Here is a 6,000-nt window from a genome sequence, read left to right as displayed (position 1 = left end):
TTTGGGGGGGTGAAGCAGTAATCTTCCAATCATACTCCCCCCCCCCCCCAGTGGCCACTTGTATAAATTTTCAAATAGATTTTCAAGGATCATTTTGTAATAAGATGTGAAAGCAGTTCAATTTCTTTTATGGAGCACTCAAGGGAAAAGTGTACATGTACTTTAAAGATTAAAATGAACGACTGAAAAGAATAATCAGCTAATCAAGGCATTATGACTGTCATGTGTATGGACATATATAATAACTTTTATGGTCCATCATATCAAATGAGCAGCTGATTAACCTATGATTCATATCTGCTTCACAAAAGGGCCTCAAAACAGGTGTTTGTTGATTTTGGTACAACCTGTTATATGTTATACACTATTGAGTTAGTATATAGTCTTGTAACTTAGTTCTGACAAATGTTCTTCTAGGCAAAATATTGTTTGTGTGTTTGTGGTGTATATAAAAACCTGAGCGTTCTCAAGATTTCAAAGGAAAGAGCACAGCTGTGTGGAATGATACATTCTGTAGTGTATAAGATATACGAGGAGATTTGGATGCTAAATCGTTTCCTCCAGCCTGAACAGATGGCAGCAAATGTATTGCAATCAAGAAGGATGAGCACTTACCCATAAGTCACTTAATCCTCCCAGTGTTCCTAATTAAATGTGTACCTACTTATAAGACTGGTATTAATGGTTCGTTCGTGTACGGTGCTTCGTAATCTTACCTGGGAAAATTAGAGAATATTAAATAGGTCAAGGTGTTCGCAGCACTGCTTTTGTCGATACTGGATGGCAATGTTGCCTTATTTTATTGGCAACTTTACATTTTCATCAGGTTAATCTGTCTTTGACACTCAGGTCACCCATTTAAACAAGATTTACAATTTTATGATGTTATTAAGACATTTTTATTACCTTCCCATCAATCCTCTATGGTAGGGATTGGCTATTAAAGTGCAGAGAAAACTAGAAGACCTTTGCTTTTCTGAGGAGTTTGTGAGGGTTGTTCTTTTGGCCTTTGAATCATCAGTCAAGTCACCTATTCTAAAAAAATCTGCAGAAGTCAAGTTGCAGCTCCCGTGTTAGTATGAGTGATTGAAGTGTCCTTGTATTGGCAGAGATAAGAGCGTTTAATCTCCCCTCCTGGCCTAAAGCTCCCAGCATAATCCTGTCCAAAGCTGGCAAATCCTGTTTGACAGACGACGGGTCTTGGCGAGGCGGGCGACCCTCGTGGCCCCCGGGTCAAGAGCACAACCACAGCAATTGTTTCGGCTGACAAGCACCGAATGTGGCATTACACATTGTTTCAACAACCCTCCGGTTCCAATATCGACTTCCCATGGAGAAAGGATACTAGCAGGGGCAGCCGCAATTGCGATCAATTGTTCATCAGTCCGCGTATTGACAGCCCGAGCAAAGTGCCGGCTTGGGATGGGAATTTTCGATGTTCCCGAGTAATTCCATCTTCAGAGGAGAACGATTATCAAGATGTTGGAAGAGATCTCCGTCAATTCAGCCGGGTCGGTTATGGGAAGTCAAATAAATGATGTAATTTGAATTTTAGGAGTACCCAATAAACTCAATTGTTGTTCTAATTTGCTGGTATTGACTATGCATGGCCGGTCAAATTGCATACGCATCCATTTCTTCCACATGGCTGTGGTCATATTCTTTTCATATTCTCCACTTGAATATTTGATGACATTCCTTAAAATTTGCAGAAACGTCTTAAGAGAAATGAAATACCCATCGGCATGCTATTAATACCATAGCTAGTCAAATGCTATCACCCCTTCGGCCTTTTCTATCGGATATAAATGTTGAGGTCGGCTATCCTTCGATGCCAATTTTGTTTCGCAAGTAATTTGTTGCAATGACTGCTGCCCTCCTCGGTGATCAAATGCATAGAGGGAGGGCGTTAAGCTCTGTTCACTTCCAAGTTAATTAAGACCTCGATCATTTGCTGCTAACGAGGGCGAGGGTAACTCTCAATATGGTCAGGGATGTCTCCAAGTCCAAGAGGCCAATCCGCACAAATATTTTCACTGTTGATTGTCACCAAGCGTCAATATGTCGAGTTTGATTGCTGGCATTCGGTGCTCCTCTCTGTCAATAAAAATAGTGTGCGGAGTGAAGCGTTCCATATCCTTACGCAAACAGCACGCCAGACGGCGGTTAGAGAAGCATGGACTTTAAAGTGGGCTTCAACGGCAATTAGAGCCGTGAATATTGTAGGCCATGACTCAAGGCAGTGAACCGGGGCAACGATGGATTACCGTAAACCTGGAAATGCCTTCCAGCAGTGGCTTAAACTTAAGTTGTATCACAAAGCCTCAGCTACACATCCTTGTCTTATGTGGTGGAACCAGACTCAAGAACTGGGGCTTGGGTTAAGCTGCGATCAACAAGAAGGTTTAGTGTGGGAATCAGGCGTTGGAATTAAAGTGTAGATAAAATTGGACGACTTGTAAGATGAAGACTCGCCATGCATCCTAACTAGGACTCACTAATTATTTTGTGAGCCAGTACCTTGAAATTCAGCCAGTACATAAATGATGAAACTACTCGTACTTGACAGGAAGGATCTGTACTGCTATTCCTTCATATATGTCATGTGTGCATCTAGCATAGTTTAAAATTACACTATCAAAAAGTTGTGCAAAACCAATAACGATAGATACAAATATATATAGAATACAACACGGGGTATTCCGTATCGCCCGAGGTATCGGCCCGACCGCGATCCGACTCGCGGGAGGGCCGGGACCGAGGGCGATGCGGAATACACCGTGTTGTATTTTATTTATATCATACCCACCCAAGAAAACGCGCCTTTCAATGCAAGATTAGCCAAAAGTTGGGGCCCCTAAACCCTCAAATGCAACAACATCAGTTCCAACGTCCGGATTCTGTATTCGAATTTTCGAAAGGGGTACAAGCGGGTAGGGCGAAACGCGTTCGAATCGTTTTATGGAAGCCATGGCAGCATTCGATAACGGGTTCCGGACCGGGTATGATATAAATAACATAGCAGTAAAACAAACTCAAATATAGCTAGCATCTCAAATTACATAATGTATACAGATAAAAGTGTAATGCTGCATACAAACCAGGGTTGGACAAGTTTTCAAAAATCCTCTTGCCCTATCGGGCAAGTACATTGTCATTACCACTTGCCCTTTTCATGCATTTTTACTACCAGCATCTTATTTTAGAGATTATAATACTGCATACTTTATTTGTCAAAATAATGTGGTTTGAGACTTGCAATGGACTTTCTGACGAAAGGACATTAATATAATATCAATTTGGCAAAAGGATGTCGTAATTTTGCTCCAAACACCATAGCGGTTATACTTTGCATCCAAAAAAAATTACTTGCCCAATCGGGCAAGTACAGGGGGATATTCACTTGCCCGAACAGTACTTTTACTTGCCCTGGGCAAGTGGGCAATGGGACTTGTCCAGCAAATAATTACACACAACATAAACACAAAGCTTTTAGAAAAACTGTAACTTGTACACACATTAATTTAGTGCCTTTTAGTCCCATGTAGCAATTTTGGATGTGAGTGATTGCCTCCAGATTTGATTATATCACCGGTGTGGAAGGGAGATACATTAAGGGATTACTGTTTATGGCTCATTGGTAAACAATTGCTTGTCTGAGCTTTCCCTATCTCTGAATGACATGAAGGGGGGTGCAGACGTGCACATATATTTAACAGCAATTGAAGCATGCTTTCTACGTATGTAATCATCATTAGCATGCTGTATTGCTGCTGTGGGAGTATGAAAGTGTATTTGAGCGTCAGGGTGACAACATGTTACATAATTTGCTTGACAGAAACGGCACTGATCCAAAAATCCAATCAAAAATGTGCTCTAAATTATGTCAGCAATTTAGGTCTCATACATGTACATGTGCCTAGGTAATGATATCATGGTAAACTTACAAATGTAACATGCATGTCTGGGTATATGATGAAGCTTCAGGAATAAGCCTCAAGCGCCAAACCTTTGCACGTTAAAGAACCCAACACACTTATCGACAGGAGTAGGGGTGACCTGGTGTGATTGTAAATGCAAGCTGTAAAATGCACTATAATCATCATGCTTCACCTCATGATTTGAGGAAGACTGCTATAATAACATTAATTGCCTTTACCTTCCTGGTAATATTTCTGTTGAATCCGTTATGCAAAATTATTGCAAACAGGATGAGTAGTTGTTATGTACAAATCACAGGAAAAACAATGTGTATAATTGCAGTGTGACATGATATGGGATTTGTTCGATGAGTTCTCTCTAACTGGGTTATAGCCCGTGTAACAATTGTTTGCCATATATTGGTCTAGTGGTGACAGTTGTTTATACAGTGGAGTTCAGCATGTGTTGATCCTGTCAGCAGACTGTTGGTTCTGTGGAGTCAACCAGCCTGGTTTGGTTTGGGCGGTTCAGAGGGTCACTAGTAGCAACCAGGGATAAATTAACCTTCATCCTGCTGTCTAACCACAGAACCAATACAAATTTGGTGCCAGACAGCTACCTTGTCAGGCTAATGAGTGAGATGAGAAAATAGCAAGTTTATTTCTAGATTCTCAGAAAGTGTAGTAAAAAGAAGAACTAACGTTAACAAGTCAGTGACTGCACTTGCAGAAAAAAGGTCACATGCAATTTTTAACATTACATCCCACCATGGTTCAGTTCAAATCCTCTTGTTGTCCTTCAATTTTCCAGCACTTCTTCTTTTCTTATTTTCCATGTGAGATCCTGTTTCCCACTATAGATAATATTCACCACAGTGGAAGAGTTGCCCATTACATCATAACACAATGCACTCGAATTCCCAGAATACAGCCACAGCGTGTTATCATATCTGACGTGCTCCACCAAGCAAAGTTATTGCAATTACGGTCCCCTTCCCTGCCTATTTTCTCTACCCATGGAGAAATGGAGTTGAATTTATTGATCTTGGGGCCAGTCCAGAAGTAGCTAATAGATGTTCTTGTGTCTGGGGGAACATCGGAGCTCTTCATGAATTAGTAACTGCTCATCAAGGGATGATGTTTTCCTGTAATGCTAAATTGAATGCCTCTCAATGGTATTACGGCAGGAATATAAATTAGTCGTATCCTTGTCTTTCAGCTTCAAAGTCATTCAGACATAATCTCCTGTTATGTAAGGTTACAAATTGCTTTTAACCATGATAATAAGGAATAAAATTATCATCATTTTTCTTTAAAGAGCATCCTGCCTCATTCACGCATTATGTAAGACTTAGTAATAATTTTAAACTTAAAAATGTTACAATTAATATTTATGTATTTGCCACATTATAAGTTAACACCTTCTAATTGTGCATGGCAAAAAACTAATTAATAAAGCTAGCTGCTCCATTTTCTATAAATCTGTCATTTAATAAAAACCTATCTTCTTTCCTCAATGTGCAAAACTATGCAACATTAAAAGTTCCTGGTAAGTCGGCCAAGTATAAACTTTGACTTACTTACAATTTTCTCAGTATTCCATCATACCCTTGAGGTATTGACTAAGCCATAAAAAACAGCTTTTACTCTTCAAGTTCAAGGCTGAGTTTCGTAATGACTCGTTTGTGCACGGAATAAAGAAACGTGTCTTATCTTGTAGTACAGTCTGTATGCTACATGTTTTATGATGTATCATGAGACTGTACTGTACAACTTTTACATATACATTACTAATCAAGTTTCAGTTTATTTTTCCAGCAGTGTGCAACTTGCACACAGGCTATTCATTACCTTGTCTGTTGCATGATATACTATCCCCTTTGCCATTTTGCTAAAGTACAGACTGACATGTAATACAACTTCTTGACAAAAGACTATGGTATTACAGGATTTGGGTGTCAAATCTCTGTGTACATCTTTAATAAACTGTCCAGAATGTCATCTCGTGATCCAGACAAATTGATCACCTATTACATCTTCTTAGACTTATTTAGATGGATGGATTTTTGGATTATAGTAT

The 6,000-nt window shown here is 39.7% G+C and overlaps 1 protein-coding gene across 1 annotated transcript in view; it reads left to right on the top strand.

The window, feature by feature from the left end:
* LOC109484485 overlaps positions 1 to 6,000 on the top strand; it is an 80,041-nt gene that overhangs the window by 35,855 nt on the left and 38,186 nt on the right. The window lies entirely within an intron of this gene.

This window comes from Branchiostoma belcheri, unplaced genomic scaffold, assembly GCF_001625305.1.
Source record: "Branchiostoma belcheri isolate BF01 breed outbred unplaced genomic scaffold, Haploidv18h27 scaffold7, whole genome shotgun sequence".
NCBI lineage: Eukaryota > Metazoa > Chordata > Leptocardii > Amphioxiformes > Branchiostomatidae > Branchiostoma > Branchiostoma belcheri.
Note: the sequence above shows the minus strand (reverse complement) of the source record. Positions and strands in the feature narration are given on the sequence as shown.